Source organism: Macaca mulatta, chromosome 7 (assembly GCF_049350105.2).
Source record: "Macaca mulatta isolate MMU2019108-1 chromosome 7, T2T-MMU8v2.0, whole genome shotgun sequence".
NCBI lineage: Eukaryota > Metazoa > Chordata > Mammalia > Primates > Cercopithecidae > Macaca > Macaca mulatta.
In genome coordinates, this window is record NC_133412.1 from 39,783,767 (window position 1) to 39,802,547 (window position 18,781).

The 18,781-nt window shown below is 47.8% G+C and overlaps 1 protein-coding gene across 11 annotated transcripts in view; it reads left to right on the forward strand.

Moving 5' to 3' along the window:
* The window catches only part of TLN2 (talin 2), a 455,280-nt gene that overhangs the window by 55,129 nt on the left and 381,370 nt on the right, over window positions 1–18,781 (forward strand). For 5 of the 11 annotated variants that reach the window (XM_077939523.1, XM_077939530.1, XM_015142408.3 and 2 more), the window contains exon 2: window positions 9,403–9,545. The exons of the other annotated variants lie outside the window; for them this stretch is intronic. The gene's annotated coding sequence lies outside the window, so the exon portion shown is untranslated. The remainder of the gene's footprint in view (window positions 1–9,402; window positions 9,546–18,781) is intronic. 11 annotated transcript variants of the gene reach the window in all.

Consider the following 18,781-nt stretch of genomic DNA (forward strand, 5'->3'; position numbering starts at 1 on the left):
TTGGGAGACGGAGGACAGAGGATCGCTTGGGCCCATGAATTTGAGATCAACCTTGGTAACAGTGAAACCCTGTCTCTATGGAAAACAAAAAATTAGCCAGGGATGGTGATATGCGACTGTAGTCCAGCTACTTGGGACGTTGAGGTGGGAGGATCCCTTGAGCCCATGACAGTGAGCCGTGATTGTGCCACTCTGCTCCTGCCTGGGTGACAGAGCAAGACCCTGTTTCAAAACAAAGGGGAGAATCTGTTTTCTAGCAGTTCATTGATGTTAGCAGTTTACCATCTAGTCAGGAACGTTTATTGAGCACCTACTGATGTGAGCCTTGGAGGGATTCTAATAGCTAATGGTGGGGTGGAGCCGCTTGAACCTATAAAGAAGTCTAAGAAGCTACAGCCAGAGAGGGAGAAGGCAGGCCAGGGAAATGCTGAGGAGGAGAGTAAGGCTAGTAATTCTGGATGCTGCTTAGAGGGCAGGACGAGGAGATCTGAGAAATGGCCTTGGTCTTCGATGATGTGAGGTCACTGGTCTTCATGGAGGTGACAAATCCCATGTGGGCCATATCTTCAGATGACTTCATTCTCTGGATGGAGTGGTTTGAATCTTAGGTAAGAAATACGTTCCATGAAGCGGCATAGGCCTTTGTCTTGGAGCTTTTTGAATTCCCAAATTTGTGAATTCTCCCATAGCATATAACTTACCCTATAAAATGGAATAATGTAGACTTTGAAGATTTTGAATTGGTCAGTATTTCTGCTTTCTAAAGAACCATCATTTCTTAGTCCTTTTGCCTTTGTCTCCATTTCTGGCACCAGCACAAGGCTGTTAGTAACTGGTGCTGTCATTGGTTCTTCACCGCATGGTCCTGACTCACTCTTGTGTCATGACCAATGGTGAGATGTGTTAAAGCCATTTGCTTCTAATTATTGGCTAAGGCTCTAGACTTTATGGAGGACTTACTAGAAAAAGGAAGCAAAGCAACTATTGTATTATTGCTTTTCCCACGTATGAATTCCAAAGTGCTTTACTGAGTGCAGCAGGAGGGCTAGAAGCAGAGCCAGCTGCTGCTGGGGTTCATATGGTGTTGGATGCTGACAAAGGCATGTGGGGTTGTGCAGCATTGCCTGTCATCTGCAGTGTTGGTGCATGTATATGTTTGGGAGTTGGTTGAGAGCCACTGGGCCTTACTGATGAACTAAAAGTACAAAGAACCACTATGCTTTAACGAAATTACAGTTATTATGTATCATGACCATGGAGTTACCAGGCAAATGCCCAATGTCAGCTATCCAGGTCAAGTTCTGGGCAGGAGAGAGAATACCAGGCTTGGGGATACCAGGGGTCAGGGAGGCCTTGTTAGCAGAATTGATCTTTAAGATAGAACTGGAGCTGTTGAAATGCCCAGGCTGCAGCACCTGCAGGTGTGACCCAGCTGACCCCAGGCCTCCAGAGCAGTCGTTCTTATCCCTGCCTGTGGATGGGAATCACCTGTGGCATTACAGCGACCTCCACCTCCACCTTTATAGGTCTTGAATCTGTATTAGCAAATAACAACTCCCTTTCCTTCTGCCCCCAAGCAACTCTAACGTATATGCTATGTATGTTAGAGTTTATCTCATGATACTTTTAGACTGGTGGAGGAATAAGAGGTATCATAGTTTCATCATTGGAACTCTTTAGGAACAAACAGTGACTCACATGCATAATACACTGGTGCACACACACATCCTTAAGTAGCATTCGTTTGACTATAATCAGGCCTTACATATATTGTATCAGTAAACGTAAATGTAGTTGAGAAGTAAAATGCTGAAACTATTAATGTGATGTTTCAATGAAAGTCAAGTGTCTTACTCAGCTATACAAATTACAAATGTCAGTATTTGATTTTCTTTTTTTGAGGGTGGGTGCTGGGGGAGACAGGGTCTTGCTCTGTCACCGAGGATGGAGTGCATTGGCCCAATCACAGTTCACTGTACCCTCGACTTCCTGGGGGGCTCAAATAATCCTTTCACCTCAGCCTCCCAAGTAGCTGGAACTACAGGCACATGCCACCACGCCCAGCTAATTTTTAAATGTTTAGTAGAGATGAGGGCTCACTCTGTTGCCTAGGCTGGTCTTGAACTCCTGGGCTCAAGGGATCCTCCCAAAGTGCTGGGATTACAGGCATGAGCCATCGCCCACTGGCCCTTTCTTGATATTCTTGATACTGAGCTCTGTAGTCTTAAACTCCTAATAAGCATTCTGGAATCTTCAGAGTGCCTAACTCCCATTTTAGCAGAGCTTGGGTCTTCTTTTTGTATTTTAATTTCTTGTAATTGGTATGCCTCTGTCCTACTGCCTTTGGTATTCAGATCACTAGAATACCTTAGATTCCTTTACCTGCTGGAAAACCAGCTGGAGTCTGGAAGAGTAAGGCTTATTTAAATCACAGAAGGAACACTAGCTAGTGAGTCAGAAGACTTGGGTCTTGGTTCTAGTCATGGTTCCACTATTGACTTTTTTGTGACTTTGGATGATCTATTTTATATCTCTGGACTTCAGTTTTCTTATATAAAAAGTGAGTGGAACTTGATCGCTGTGATTTTAAACACTTTTTGCATTCTAAGACACATCTGTGATTTTTACTATTGGATCTAATGCTTTCAAATCAATCTATGTATTCAGAACCTCTACAAGGGCTGGACTGGGGGCTGTAGGGTGTTCAAAGACATGTAAGACACGCTCCTAGCTCAAATGAATGTTCTACTTAAGATAATATGTAAATACACCCAGAGCTAAAGAAATAAGATTAAATAACCATTCAAGTCAGACATGGCATAATTAGTTGTTAGATGAATGGAATAGATCAGCATTTCCCAAACTCTAACGTGGATCATCAGTTCTGCAAGAAGTTAATAGGGCTTCCTGAACAAATGGGTTTTTAGGTCAGTGGAGTTTAGAAAATGTTGGGTCAAACAAAATTAAACAGTTTATTTATTAAAGCCTTCTTGAGGCCTTTAATAAATTAATCTCCATAATGAACGCATAGCTGCATAATCTTTGGTTTGCCAGACTTTGTTCAAGAAGCCCTTAATTTTTTTTTTTTTTTTTTTTTTTAAGTGAGGAACTGTTCACTAATTGAATGAAGTGCAATTTGGGAAGCTGGTTTTAGTGCTAAGTGTGTTAGAAGTTTAAGGTGAGAGAGGTAGTTTCAGCCTGGATGGCCAAGGAAAGTTTTAGGAGGTGGTGGGTCCAGAATGTTGGGGTGGGTTTGCATAGAGGGAGAGGCTGGGAGGAGCACTTGGAAACAGCATGTGGCTGAGTTGTGAGACAAGTGAATGGAATGGAGTGGTGGATGCTTCACACTTCAAAATCTCTGAGGCTCAGTCTTTTTCCTGGAAGTGCTCCTTGGACAGAGTTTCTTTTCTTTTTTTGTCAGGCTGGAGTGCAGTGGCTCGATCTCAGCTCACTGCAAGCTCCGCCTCCCAGGTTCACGCTATTCTGCCTCAGCCTCCCAAGTAGCTGGGACTACGGGCGCCCACCACCACGCCCAGCTAATTTTTTGTATTTTTAGTAGAGATGGGGTTTCACCATGTTAGCCAGGATGGTCTCAATCTCCTGACCTCGTGATCCGCCCCCCTTGGCCTCCCAAAGTGCTGGGATTACAGGCGTGAGCCACTGCACCCGGCCCAGGGTTAACTTTTCTCCCAAGTTCGAAATCCCCAGAGGCTATGAAGGGCTCTCGGGCCCCGCCCCACTCACTCATGTGCATTTCTGGTTTTGTTCCTGCTATGTCCCATTACAAGCCAATTCCTGGGCTTGCTCAGTCTGATGGGCTACCTACCATGAGGTGCTCATGACACCAGAATAGAACTTGGCTATTTCCTCACTGTGAGTTGGCCAGGACTGAGCTTCCAAAGGCTGGCCGAGGGCTGGCTGCCACTGATGCAGAATCCTTCGATGAGGAGCCCAGGAATCTGTATTTCCAACAGGTCCCAAGTCCTTGGATGTAGGGGACGAACTTGGAGCAGAAGCAGCATGGCTCTAATTGGGCCCAGGGAGCCTGCATAGTGCCTCCTTACATTAAATTTCACTGGATCCTCTCAATTGCCCTGGGGAAGGCTTGGGCGATCTATGTGCTATCAGCTCCAGTCCACAGCACTGAGGAGTAACGGGATTCCCAGTTAAGGGCCTAATTCCATATAGCTTCCCTTGAACAAGTACATCCCATTGCTTTACAGAATTAGGTAGCAGTTATTGAGTCACTCATTTGCAAATGTAGTTATAGAAATGCACGATCATATTAGAAGGATCCAGGGAGGAAAGAGGCTTGCACTGGGCAGGCTGAAGGAGCTTCACCTCTGGATTCGGTTTATTCTGTTGTGTGTTTGCTGTTCCTCCAGTACCCTCTCTGTCATGTGCTGCTTTTCTAAAACCTGTGTGGAATTATTTATTACAGAGAGATGCCAGGTTTATTACTTTTAAGGGCGAGAACACTTGACATGCAGCGGGAGGGAAAGACATGGACGTTGTAATCCTGTGGCGTAGCTTATTTTTAATCACAGAGAGAAATGCTGAGGTTTGTTTTAACTGAGATACAAAATGTTAGAAATAAGCTTTGGTTGTTAGGAATAGTCTTTCATGGAGCAGTCTCTAGATTCACTAGTATGTTATCCCAAATCTGAAGCAAGCAAGTCCTTTTAAAGCTCAACATCAGAACTCATGTACTGACCTAGTTTAAAATGTTAAAGTGCAGCTCATCCTATCAGGAGAAAACTACTATAGAGCATGCTCTTTGAGTTTCTTCTTTATTTATTTAGGGGGCTGCTTTTTTCCTCAGAGAGAGGGCATTAGTTGCATAATTTTGCAGGGCAACTGGCTTCTTACTCCTTTTGCATTCCTTAGCGGTGTCTCAGCTTTGCAGTTTTAGGGGAAAATGAGCTTTGATGTGTAGTAAAAATCATAACTGATTTTAATATAAAATAGTGAATGCTGGGTATTAAACTCCTTGGCAGCAGGAAAAATAACATGTCAGAGAGCATTAGTTTTCAAAACCTGAAATGAAGTGGCTTAACTCATCAACAGAAGCCCTGGCGATGCAGCAAGTCTTAAGAGGTGGGGACTCAAATGGATTGGTGAGTGGTATGGGGAGGGGTATCTGGGGCTATAATTCCTCCATGCGTAGATCTTGAAAAGTCTTATGCATGACCCAGATCTTTTGTTTCTAGGGGAGGGTCTTTGTCAAGAGTTTGGTCCTGATGCTGAAGTGCTTTCTTCCTGTTCCTCTCTCCTCTGCTAAGATCTTTGGGGCTGCAGTAGTTACTTGATAGCCCAGTAGATGAGCTGGCAGAGGGCAGGAAAGTTGAACATTCCTGTGCAGCACCTTTTGGATCAGGACTGCTCTAGTGTGGAGAATCCCTGTCCTCCCAGGGCCAAATTCCCCTTTAAAAACAGGCTGGGCGTGGTGGCTCATCTTGTAATCCCAGCACTTAGGGAGGCCAAGGCAGGAGGGTTGTTTGAGCCCAGGAGTTAAAAAAATAAAAATAAAAATTACTGGACGTGGCCTGTAGTCCCAGGGACTTGGGAGGCTGAAGTGAGAGGATTGCTTGAGCCCAAGGAGGTTGAGGCTGCAATGAGCTATGATCAAGCCACTGCACCCCAGTTTGGGTGACAGAGCCAAACCCTGTCTTTGAGAAAACAACAACAGAACCTTGGCCAAAGCTATGCATAGAAAGGACAAGAGAAAGTTGGCAAGTAGCCATATTTCCAGGCTTGGCATTCACAATCAAAAGTGCATGGTTCCGTGATTTTCTGTCTTTATTTTCTGAAATCACAACTTCCCCCTTGCTTCCTTCTTGCTGTTTCTTCTCTGTCCTGGTTGTAAAAGAATTTGGGTTCCTGGTGGAGTTCTGCCACTGTCACTCTCTTGCTCACAAATCTTCAGTAGTTCCCAGTTGCCCCTGTACCTGGACCCCAACTTCCTCTCCTAATGTTTTCTAGTGTCTCCTGCAGAATCTCTCCTCTGGCTTCCAGGCTCTCTCAGCTTCCAGGCTGACCTCTCAGTGTGGGTCTCGGTAGAGTCTTCACCTTTCGGCTTTTACTCAGACTCCTTGCCTGAAATGCTCTTCTCCCCACCAACCACTAGATCCTACCCTTGGATGGAGTATGCGCGGGGAATTGTTGCTTGTGCACTGGAGTGTGATATCTGAAGCCTAGCAAGGAGGCAAATCCAGAAGCTGATGGTGTATCCGAGTCACTGTGTTTATAGAAAGCTTATCCTTTCGTTAACTGGGGCACGAGTTGAACTTGTATGTAAATACATATTCAGCATAGATAGTCCCCTGTAGGAGATACAGTTGGGGATTCAGCTTTTTTTTTAACCTAACATCTGTGAGTATTGCCCTACATCATTAAGTGGCCCCCATCCTCTGTGTGTGTTTGTGTGTGTGTGTGTGTGTGTGTGTGTGTGTGTGAGAGAGAGAGAGAGAGAGACCGGATCTCACTTTGTCATCTGGGCTGGAGTGTGGTGGCATGAACACTGATCACTGCAGCTTCCACCTCTTGGGCTTAAGAGATCCTACTGCCTCAGCCTCCTGAGTAGCTGAGTACTAGCTCCGGTGTGCTACTATGCCTAGCTAGCTAGCTAATTTTGTAGAGCTGAGGCCTTGCAATATTGCCCAGGCTGGTCTCGAGCTCCTGGGCTCAAGCTGTCCTTCTACCTCAGCCTCCTAAAGTGTTGGAATTATAGGCATGAGCCACCATGCCTGGCATATATATCGATCGATCGATCTATCTATCTATCTATCTATCTATCTATCTATCTTTGTTATTTTTGTTTATTTTATTTTTTTAGCTCAAATGTTGTTTCTCCATTCTTGTTCTTTTAGTGTATGGTCTGAGGATCCCTGCCTTTACAATTGCCTGGAGTGGTCTTTTTTTTTTTTTTTTTTTTGGTAGAGATGAGGTCTTGCTATGTTGCCCAGGCTGTTCTTGAACTCCTGACCTCAAGTGATTCTCCTACCTTGGCCTCTCAAAGTGCTTTAGTGGATTATAGGTGTGAGCCACTGTGCCTGACCTGCCTGGTTCTTGCTAAATTTGAAGATTCCTGGGCACTACTGCAGACCCAGAGCAGAGTCCAGGAGAGGACCAGGGCACACTGATGTGATTCTAAGGGCCATGTGTACCACAGCCCCACTGCTAGCCCCTGGAGTCTGCAGACTGCCCCATGTGTCTAGGGCATGGTGTGAGGGGCTAGTTGTGGCAGTCTGGCCAGGTCAGGGTTGGGTGGGCAAGTAAGGGCTGCTGAGGAGAATCTGGATTCTTAAGAGGAGTTGACTGGGCTGGGCGCGGTGGCTCACACCTGTAATCCCAGCACTTTGGGAGGCCGAGGTGGGCGAATCACGAGGTCAGGAGATCGAGACCATCCTGGCTAACATGGTGAAATCCCATCTCTACTAGAAATACAAAAATTAGCTGGGCATGGTGGTATGTGCCTGTAGTCGCAGCTACTCAGGAGGTGGAGGCAGGAGAATCGCTTGAACCCGGGAGGCAGAGGTTGCAGGGAGCCAAGATGGTGCCATCACACTCCAGCCTGGGCGACAGAGCGAGACTCCATCTCATAAAAAGAAAAGAGGAATTGGCTCCACAAACCTGATTACCTGGCCAGGGATTGACCAGGACTGTGGTGAGGGAGCCTTTGCTGCTGTCCTCAACTAGCTTTTGGGTCTTGCAGAGGTCCGTGGGCTTCAGGAATGCTTTCTGCCCTTGACTCTGTTTTATCTTTTGATGGTACATATCAGAGCCATGGCTAGAGTGCCCCAAGTCTTGTTTTGTGTCAAACACCCTGCAAGGCAGACGACCTGCAGTTTTAGATCATATATTTATGTGACATGATGCCTGCTTAGGGGTCTCCAGAGTCAGAAGTGGGGGGGGTGTGTGTGTGTACGTGTTGATATTCTTGGGCAAAGGGTGATTCTAACTGCAGAGACCATGCGTCCTCCAGCCCCGAGGCTTCCCTGGCGCCTGTGGAGACAAGCTTCATTGCCTGTAGGGTTCTGGTCCTGGATCGTTTCTTAGAGCTGAGCATGAGGTGATGCCAAGGCCCTTAGGATGCACCAAGGGTGAAAGAATAGTGGAGTTGTGAGGGTGCTTCTGCAGGGAGCCCCGAGGCCTAGACAGACGGGAGCCAGGCGGGCTTGCGAAATGTTCTCCCAGGCTGCAAACCTGCTCCTCCCTCTGCCCTGGCCTTCCTTGCATTTCATTTATATCCTGCTGATTTGATTTCCTTTTGCATTGTGTAAGGTTCTTGGTAGATACCTATTCCATGAAGTTAGAGATGAAGTAGACACAAGAGAGAGAGAAAGAGCTGGCTAAGCTGGAAATGAGAAGGAAATCGAAAGTTTAAGAACACATTGTGGTAAAAATAAACATAACATAAAATTTACTACTTTAACTATTTGTAAGTGTATAGTTGAGTGGCATTAAGTACATTCACATTGCTGGGCAGCATCACCGCCATCCATCTCCAGAACTCTTTCATCTTGTATCACTGAAACTGCCCATTACCACTCATCCTCCTTCCCTCCAGCCCTTGGCAACCACCAGTCTACTTTGTCTTTATGATTTTGACTACTCTAGGTCCTCAATCAGTGGAATCATACAGCATTTGATTTTTAAGTTCACATTTTTCTGTGTCGATATTTTGAGTAAGTCCAATAAGTTAAGAAGGGGAGAAGGGACTTGACTTGCCTCTCCTTTGGAGGCAATCCTCCTGCTCCCTTCTGCCTGCCCTTGTTGCCCAGAGTGGCGGAGTTGGTGTACTGCTTTGCCTAATCCTCTGTGTAGAATGGGCTGGCAGCTGGAGGCTCTCGAAGTTTGCTCCCAGCTGTTCTTGGGATTTAGTGTTTTCTCTGGAATGAAGATGAAGCAGGGTTGCCAGATAAACTACAGGCTGCCCAGGTGAATTAAATCTCAGATAAGCAGTCTATCATTTATAGTATAAGTATCTTCCAAAGATTGCATGGGAAATACTTATACTGCAGAATTATCTGTGGTTTACCTGAAATACAGGTTTAACTAGATTTCCTCCATTTTTGCTTGCTAAATTTGGGTGATGCAACGGTGAACACACAATAAAGCAGCTCATTGGTAAAAGGGCATGCAGCTGGCTAGAAAGATTTTGAGAGATGGGTAGATTCGATGGTGCAGAGAGAGAGGCCATTTGGCATTGTCAACCTACTTTTTTTTTTTGGTAGAATATTAACTTGGATCCTAAAAGTAGGATTGGAAAGTAGCTGCATAGACTCCTGTCATTTGTGTCTTCAGAGAAACAAGCAGCGAGTACTGGCTAATGACAGTATGATCTGCACATGGCAGGTGCCAAAAGTGTGCTCTAATAGAAGACCCTTTCTTCGTTTGCAGGTGTTGGGCTACCTGACTGATAGCAGGGACTGAAGGAGGGCAGTTCTTGAAGAGTTACCTAGATTCAGCTGCTTATCTGCCCCTGGCCATGGTTTATGTTGCTGACTGATTGCACCAGCTGCTGAGAGGTGGTTTTAAGTAGTGTGAGTAATTGAAAGTTGATTCCAAGTTTCCCTCTTGTCCCTTCCTGTTTAATGAACAGTCAGCTGTCCTTGAATTTATTTTGTGGTGGTACTTTGAATCAGCCCCCCATGTGAGAATTCAACAAAAATGCAACTGATGCAAAGCGTCTGCCGTGAGTAAGTCAGGCCAGCACTGAATCCCTCTGTCTGTGTTTTCTGTGTGGCTGGTTTTCTCTTACCTCCTCCCCTTTGGATCTAGGTTCCTGTGACTGGTTTGCTTTCTCCTCAGTGTTTTGGAGGGCATAAAATGATAGTTCTCAGGGTTTGCAAACAGTGTGAGCCCTTCCTGCAGCTGCCGGTGGGTGGGTGGATAAAATCAGTTTTGCTGCTATTGTCCACAGGCCGGGCCCACCCCCAGGTGCCAGGGGCTGACCCCTGGCCACCCGTGCAGGAGTGTGAGTGGCTGCCTGCTGCATGGGCCTCTGTGGCTCGGAGGAGATGGTCACATGTGATGCTCCCTTCAGAGCAGTGGTAGACATGCTTTATTTTGGGGTTTTGAAGCCCTAGCATTTAGTGGCTCAGTTTGGCCTTTTGCTTCCCCTAAGGGATTCTGTGATGTTTAATGACTCAACTCAGATTGTACTCCGGATGTTTCTTTTCCACTGATGTCAGTTTATAGAGCAGTCCTCCAGCAAATGTTTGTGCGGGAAGGAGGCAGAAAGGGAAGGAAGAGGCGAGGGGGCACTTCGGGAGGCCAGGCCCTGATATTTTAATGCCCAGTGCTTTTGCTTCCAGACTCACTGGAGGGTTCTGGTTGGGGTTTGGATGACTGGGACTTGAGTCTGGAGGGGTCTGGTTGGGGCTCGGATGATTGGGACCTGAGTCTGGAGGGGTCTGGTTGGGGTTTGGATGATTGGGACCTGAGTCTGGAGGGGTCTGGTTGGGGTTTGGATGATTGGGACCTGAGTCTGGAGGGGTCTGGTTGGGGTTTGGATGATTGGGACCTGAGTCTGGAGGGGTCTGGTTGGGGCTTGGATGATTGGGACCTGAGTCTAGAGGGGTCTGGTTGGGGTTTGGATGATTGGGACCTGAGTCTGGAGGGGTCTGGTTGGGGCTTGGATGATTGGGACCTGAGTCTGGAGGGGTGTGGTTGGGGTTTGGATGATTGGGACCTGAGTCTGGAGGGGTCTGGTTGGGGCTTGGATGATTGGGACCTGAGTCTGGAGGGGTCTGGTTGGGGTTTGGATGATTGGGACCTGAGTCTGGAGGGGTCTGGTTGGGGCTTGGATGATTGGGACCTGAGGGCCGTCTCATGCAGGGCTGCTGGTTCTCCGGCCGGGTTCTCTGTGAGAACTTTGGGATGCCAGGTGGGGGCACCCTCATGGGGTATGGGATTATTTTTAGGTCTGGTCATTATTATCTGGCATTATTTTAGGTCTGGACATTTAGGTGGGATGTCTGGCAGATGCCTTAGAGTATGTGTTTCAGGAAGTGGGGTGCAGCACAGGCCCCTGTGCCCCATCCCTTCCGCAAGTCTCCCTCTGGCTCGTCTCCATAGGAGTTCAGCTTGACACAGGGGGTGAGGGAGAGGGCAAGGGCATGGGTGAGAGGGAGGGTTTAGTTTTGAGCAGATAGGTCCAGTTCCTTAGTTTGCCTTAGACACTGGAAAACCGGCTTCTTTCATTCAGCCCTTTAGAGGAGTGGCCCAGAGTAGCCCAGCAGGGACTGAACTCTTTCAGATGGCTTCCAGAGCATTCTTCCCAAGACCCTGCCTTCTGCTGACCCTGTGACATCGGGGCAGGTGGGGAGAAAAGAGATAGACACTGTCATCCCCCCAGTCCCAGGTCCCTCCACACAGCTTATTCCTCACTTTTCCTCCCCCTGGGGGGCTGGCAGAATCAAACTTGTGAAATCCTGGACACAGGGGTTTTGTGGTGGGCAGTTATGTCTGTTACTAAGCACAAGGAATTTGAGCAAAGGAGGGAGAAAAATAACTGTTTTTAAAGGAAACCACTGTATTCAATGGACTCCTCTTTTTTGAGGGTTTGTCGTGGGCAAAAGATTGTGGTGCCTCCTGAGAGTGATACAGAGGCAGCGAGTCCCCGACTCTGCCTGCAGGAGTGTGTGGGTCAGCAATATTGCAGTTTCCAGGTCAGGAGAGAGGTACCCGATGGAGGGGATGTGATGGGAAACTCAGGAAGGGGTTCCTGGAGGTGCACTTCAGCCGCGCCTTCAGCAATCTGCAGAATGTCAAAAAGTCAGTGGGAGATGATGTTCTGAACGGGAGAGACTGAATGAACCAAGACAAAAAGATGGGGCAGCACAGTGGGAGAAAGTCAGATAGCACAGGGGATGTTAAAAGACTGGGGCGCCACACTGTATGGGGAGCAATGTGTTTGTTGTTTTTTTAACCACTGGCCTAGTGTCGGTTGTGAGCTGTCTGTTGACTTTTAGAAAGAGTAACCTGTATCTCGTTCCTCCTCATGGACTTCTGCGTTTACTACTATGCCAGAACGCCATTCTGGAAGGCCTCCAGCAACCCTTTGGTGGCCAGATCTCACAGTTTGTTCCCAGGTGCCCTGCTTGGGGCTGCCCGTCACGGGTCACTGCTTATCATCCTCTAACACCCTCTCTCCCTTTTGCCTCTGGGACTCCATATGCCTTGATGGGCTCTTTTCCAGTCCCCCTCTGCTATCTCTCTTGACTCTGACACACATCTCCATTCCCCAGCATCCTGACCTTAGAGCCATTACCGCTCCACCTGTTCCCTGTGCCTGAGCTTTACCTCTCGGCCAGGTGCAGGGAGTCTGGCTGGCACTTTGCTTTTGCAGACCAGTGCAGCCGGCCTTGCTCCTGGGGGTTAGGGGTCTGCAGTTGTGAACCCCAGAAACCCAAAAAACTGAAATTCAATCCACATACATCTATTAAGAGCCTACTGGGTGACAGAGTGAGACTCTTAAAAAAAAACAAAAACCTTTGACCAGGTGTAGTGGTTCACACCTGTAATCCCAGCACTTTGGGAGGCTGAGGTGGGTGGATCACGAGGTCAGGAGATCGAGACTATCCTGGCTAACACGGTGAAACTCTGTCTCTACTAAAAATACAAAAAAAATTAGCTGGGCGTGGTGACGGACGCCTGTAGTCCTAGCTACTCAGGAGGCTGAGGCAGGAGAATGGCGGGAACCCGGGAGGCGGAGCTTGCAGTGAGCTGAGATGGCGCCGACAGAGCGAGACTGTGTCTCAAGAAAAAAAAAAAACGAACCTTACTGGATCAAGCCCCCAAGGGGACAAGTGACAAGTAACAGCCCTGGATCATCTGGAGAGTACCTACTGCTTCTCCAGCCTTCCTTTTCCAAGGGCCTCTTCACTGGAAAGCTCTGAGCCAGATCTAAATATCCAAGAAGGCCAAAACTCCTTTTTGTCCTTTTCTATAATCTCAAGCTTCTCATCTCTCTCAGCCTCCTACTTCCTAGCAATTAGACAAAAGGTGAAAAGCGTTTCATCGGCTCTTCAGAGCTGCAGCAGTAGCAGCTGCAGCCTCAGCCACACGGAAGGTGGAGGTGCTCTTGAGTGAGTCCTCTCCACCGTTTAAAATGCAGGGTTGGACCTGAGGGATTTATGTGTTCCCTGGGTATGTGTCTTGTGCAGGCGACTTTGAATTTGATACCCCTGTCACATAGCCAGTGCCTGAAAACCCTGAAATGATTCTTGGTATTCATAATTCACATTGGGTAGGCTTAGGTAGTATTTATAGCACTCACAAGACAAGCTATTGCCAAAGGAGGTAGTGACACTTATCAGGGCCTGTGTAGGAGACACAGAGCTGAGTAGACTCTTTCTCTGGCTAATTTTAGATTCCCAGTGTTGAGGTTGGGAATGAGGGCTTGTCACATAGTTAGTATGCTTTCAGAGACTCTGATCTCCCTGAGACTGCAAGTACAAAGGTTCTGTGGCCATTTCTGTTTCCTGGGGCTCCCTATTCCATCCGTTGTCTCACTGCACAGGTTTTCCCTGGCGCTGTCCCCTTCTGCTGCCCTGTGGCAGAAAAGGGGGGGTTCAAGGCTCCTTGACATTCTGACATTAGGCCATCAAGCTGTGGGATGGGGAATTCAGGGTGGGGGAGAATTTGACAGTAGGGCATCATGCCTCACAAGCTGCTTTTTACAACCTGTGAATGTTTGACACACTGTTTAGTTTGCCTGTGGCCCTGTCTACTCTTGGTCAAGGGGAATCTCCCTGGGGAAGGTATTAGCTCAGGTTGCTATTGCAAAATGCTGTGGACGGGATGGCTTAAACAATAGAAATTTTTTCACGGTTCTGGAGGCTGGAAGTCTGAGATCAGCGTGGTTGAGTTCTGGTGAGGGCCTTCTTCCTGGTTTACAGGCAGCTGCCTTCTGGCTGCGTCTTCACATGACAGAGTGAGAGCATGCGAGCGTGCGAGTGTGCATGCACAAGCAGGCTCTCTGGCATCTCCTCTTAACTGGGCACTAACCCCATCATGAAGGCTCCACCGTCATGACCTCATCTAAACCTAGTTATCTCCCTACGGCCCTGTCTCCAGCACAGCATAGGAGTTTGGAGGGGACATGATTGAGTTCATAGCAGGGGTTGTTGGAGATTTTTGAACTGCAGATTCTTTAAGCCAGAGGCTGGTGACTGCAGAGGAACTGGGTCCCATCTTCCTTGGGGGTCAGACCTCCAGGGGCCGAAGTGCCTTTTCCAGTGACCCAGGGAGAGTTCTTGCTGGGAGACGGACAGCATTCTGGTGGCAAGGCAGGGAGCTGGCTGCTTTGTATTGGGGTTTTCCATGTGTCTAGATGATAAAGCCACGGCCAGCAGGGGAGGAGTGCAGGAGGGTGCACAGGCAATAATGCTGCACCTGTGTGGGAGCTGGTTGGCAGGTGAGGGAGTCGTGGGGGCTGGAGGGAGCATGAAGTCCCATTCTGCCCACTTCACTGCTCGGCTTCAGGTTCCCTCTCCTGTGTCACCTCCTGCAGTGAGCACCTAGAATGGATTCCTGCGGTTTTTCCTTTGTGTCATTTGTCAGGACTCATTTACCTTGTGTAATTAGCCATGTTTTGGAAGTTTGGGATAGTTTGGAAGCAACTGTGCCAGAAAACTGGAAAAAAAATGTTTTTCAGTTGACAGTGACCTGATGGTCAGGTCTGATCAATGGTCCTTCATCCACTGTTGTTGGGCCTTGGCGTCTCTTTCTTGGGATTCTGAAGTTTTCGTATGAGTCAACAATAGAGCCTCTATTGCTGGTGGCTCTCGGAGCGCCACCTCTGCAGTGGTGTGGGCATCTCATTGGTGGGAGTGAGGGCTTATGCAGCGATGGCCAGTGGGGACAAGGCTTACTCTTGTGCCCAGGCCTTTTTTCCAGTGTCTCTCCATGCTAAGGGTCAGGTGGGGTCACCCTCCACCCCTGCCGCCCGCCGCCTCTCCCTGATTCCTTGAGATGGGTGTTAGAAATAGTACATTTGGAATCTTTCACATTGGCGACTTGGCTCCTTGTGCTTTTCCAGTTTCTCCTTCTGAGCTGGGCCTAGTGAGAGATGGCACACTGATGACTTGTTAATAAAGAGGTGTTGCTAGTTGGTCATGGTTTTTCTTTGCCATTCCTGGAGTGTCTCACAAACCTCTAGAAGGGAGAGATTCCTCTTGAAGATACTTAATTAAGAAGTATCTTCTTGAGGGGGCAGCCTGGGGAACATGGCAAAACCTCATCCCTACAAAAAAAAAAAAAAAATTAGCTGGGCGTCATGGTGCACACCTATAGTCCCAGCTACTCTGGAGGCTGAGTTGGGAGGGTCACCTGAGTCCAGGAGGTTAAGGCTGCAGTGAGCCATGATGGCACCACTGCACTCCAACCTGGGCAACAGAATGAGGCCCTGTCTCAAAATAAATAAATAAATAAAACAAAACAAAACAAAACAAAAAAAAAACTCAAGGGTGATGCAGGGCTTGAGTGCGACTCTCCTTGCAAGTCCCAGCTTGCTTAATCAGCATTTCTTCCTTTTTGCATCCCTCTCCTACCTCTGCCCTCCTCTCTGGTGCCTGGAAGACCTAAGGAGGGGAGGCTATTAGTGGCTAAACCTCCATTTCAGGGGTCTGCTGGTTTATGTGGCACTAGCTCTATGTGGAAAGCAGTAGAATCTATATTATTATTATTACTATTTTTGAGATGGAGTCTGACTCTGTCGCCAGGCTGGAGTGCAGTGGCACAATCTAGGCTCACTGCAACCTCCGCCTCCTGGGTTCAAGTTATTCTCCTGCCTCAGCCTCCTAAGTAGCTGGGACTACAGACGCCCACCACCACGCCCGGCTAATTTTTTGTATTTTTAGTAGAGACGGGGTTTCACCATGTTGGCCAGGATGGACTCGCTCTCTTGACCTCGTGATCCGCCCACCTTGGCCTCCCAAAGTGCTGGGATTACAGGCATGAGCCACCACACCCGGCCTTTTTTCTTTTCTTTTTTTTTTTTTTTAAGTAAAATGGAGATCAGTTTATCTGCTCTTGTCTGCCCTGTGAGGCAGAGTATGAATAGGATGACAAAATAAGAAGGCACTTTATTTTAAAAGGGGTTGTGTCTTATAGATCAGTAACGATACCTTTATACTATTCCCCAAGCCCTGAACATCCTAGTCAGTTAAAACTTTATGATAGAGGAAAATTTACTGGAGTTTGAATGGAAAGCATGCATGCCTATGTGTATGAGTGTGTGAATGAACGCACGCAGGTATGCTAGGCAAGTCAAGTCTAAACTTCTATTTTTCAGGTTGACGACATCCAGCCAACACTTGTCTGGACCCTTTAGTTTGAGTTGAGTCTTAGTAGGTGTCCTGGGGCAGGCTTTCATTTTTTTTTTTCCCTGTGCCGAATGTGATCCTTTTCCAGGGGCTTGTCCTTTGGGTCACAGTTGGCTTGGGGCCACTTAGTGTCTGAGGTCCTAAGCTTTGGAGTGAGCCAAAGCTTAGCCAAAGCGATTGCTTTGTTACTCATGTAGTTTTTTGACCTTGCCTCAGAGAGGATTTTCCCCTTGAATGATCAATTTTCATGACATAATTTAAAAGGAAGAAATTACTAGAAAGAGGCAGCAGGTCAGCCATGATTGTTCTTCTCCCCCTCTGGAGTGATCCAGGACCTCAACTCTGTAGGCTCTGGGCAGAGTTGCAGCTTCAGATGTCTGCCCAGGTGCTGCCTCAGCCTCAGGCAGTGACATGCCTACCACCTGTTTCCATTTAAAGCCACTGATATTTATCGGGACCCATACTTTCTAGGGCTGCAAAGGGGGAAGAAGATTGTAGCAGCCAGCCATGTGTCCTAGCAGGTTTCAGCTTCGGGGGGTATTTGATGTGTTCACACCTCACCCGAATAACTAGCCACATGGTCTTGTGCAAAGAGGCAGGTGGTGTTTGCTGCTCATCCAAGGGAAGCTGTATGTCAGGTGCCAGTCTTCGTGATGGACAGGAATCTTCAGCTGGCTTTATTAAGAAAAATAAGAATTCCGTGTTTATTTCAGACATGTTTTCTCTCTTTGCAATGAAGTTTTGTTGAAATAGAGCATAGAGAAACGAACACAAATCATAAATGGATGATTTGATGAATTTTCACATACTGAACTCCCCTGTGTTACCTGCATCCAGTTCAGGAAATAACCCGATTAGTACTTCAGAAGACCCCTGACACCCTGCTGGTGCACCCACCGCCTTCCTGCAGTCATAATCTTGACTTAGTTTTGCTTTTTTTTTTTTAGACAGAGTCTCGCTTTGTTGCCCAGCAGGCTAGAGTACAGTGTGCAATCTCAGCTCACTGCAACCTCTGCCTCCTGGGTTCCAGCAATTCTCCTGCCTCAGCCTCCCAAGTAGCTGGGACTACAGACGCACGCCACCATGCCCGGCTAATTTTTGTATTATTTAGTAGAGATGGGGTTTGACCATATTTGCCAGGCTGGTTTTGAACTCCCTCGTGATCCGCCTGCATCGGCCTCCCAAAGTGCTGGAATTACAGGCGTGAGCCACCGTGCCTGGCCAGTTTGGAATTACAGGCGTGAGCCACCGTGCCTGGCCAGTTTTGCCTGTTTTTGAACTTAATATAAATGGACCTGCCCAGTGCGTCCTCTTGTTTCTGGTTTTGTTCAACATGATGCTTGTGAGATTTGCTTCCATCTTCTCTTCGTGTGAGTTGTGGGTCTGTCATTCTCGTTGTAGTATGGTACTCATTCATTTTGTTCGTATTATGTACCTATTCTTCTGTACATAGGCATGTAGGCAGTTTCCAGACTCCGGCTGTGATGTATAGAGCAATATGAATAATGTTATTTATGCCTTTGACACGGATGGGGTTCTACCTAGACGTAGTATTTAGATGTGTTTGCTTTGCTTTTCCTAGTGCGTTCATTTATTAAATAGTTGCTGAGCATCACTGTGGGCCAGGCTCTGTCTCAGGCCCTGGAGTGAGAGCAGAAACCGACAAGCAAGGTGTAGTAGAGGAAGAGGGGCAGCTGTTCTGGATGATCTCTTAAGAGTCGGCATTTCAGCAAGGGCTTGAAGAATGAGAGCAAGGCTGCCAGGTAACAGGCATCTAGGGAAGAGTACTCCATGCAAGGGGAAGAGCACGCACAGGAGCACTCACAGAAATTGCTGCCGGCTCAGGAGTGGTCAGCGCAGAGTGACCAACTGTTGGCCTGACCCTATCCACGCCGATGAAGTCATGGCCTGGGACATTTAACTTTTCATTGTTGGAGTCAGGTGGAAGGGCTGTGTCTGTCTGTACTTTTGTTTGTTTGTTTGTTTGTTTTTTGAGATGGAGTTTCGCTCTTGTTTCGGAGGCTGGAGTGCAATGGCACAATCTCGGCTCACAGCAACCTCCTCCTCCCGGGTTCAAGCCATTCTCCTGCCTCAGCCTCTGTAGTAGCTGGGATTACAGGCATGCGCCACCATGCCTGGTTAATTTTGTATTTTTAGTAGAGACGGGGTTTCTCCATGTTGGTCAGGCTGGTCTCGAACTCTGGACCTCAGGTGATCTGCCTGCCTCAGCCTCCCAAAGTGCTGGGATTACAGGCGTGAGCCACCACGCCTGGCCGTCTGTCTGTACTTTTAAAAATAAACCAGGCCAGGCGCGGTGGCTCACGCCTGTAATCCCAGCACTTTGGGAGGCCCAGGTGGGCGGATTACAAGGTCAGGAGATTGAGACCAGCCTGGCCAATATGGTGAAACCCGGTCTCTACTAAAAATACAGGAATTAGCCAGGTGTG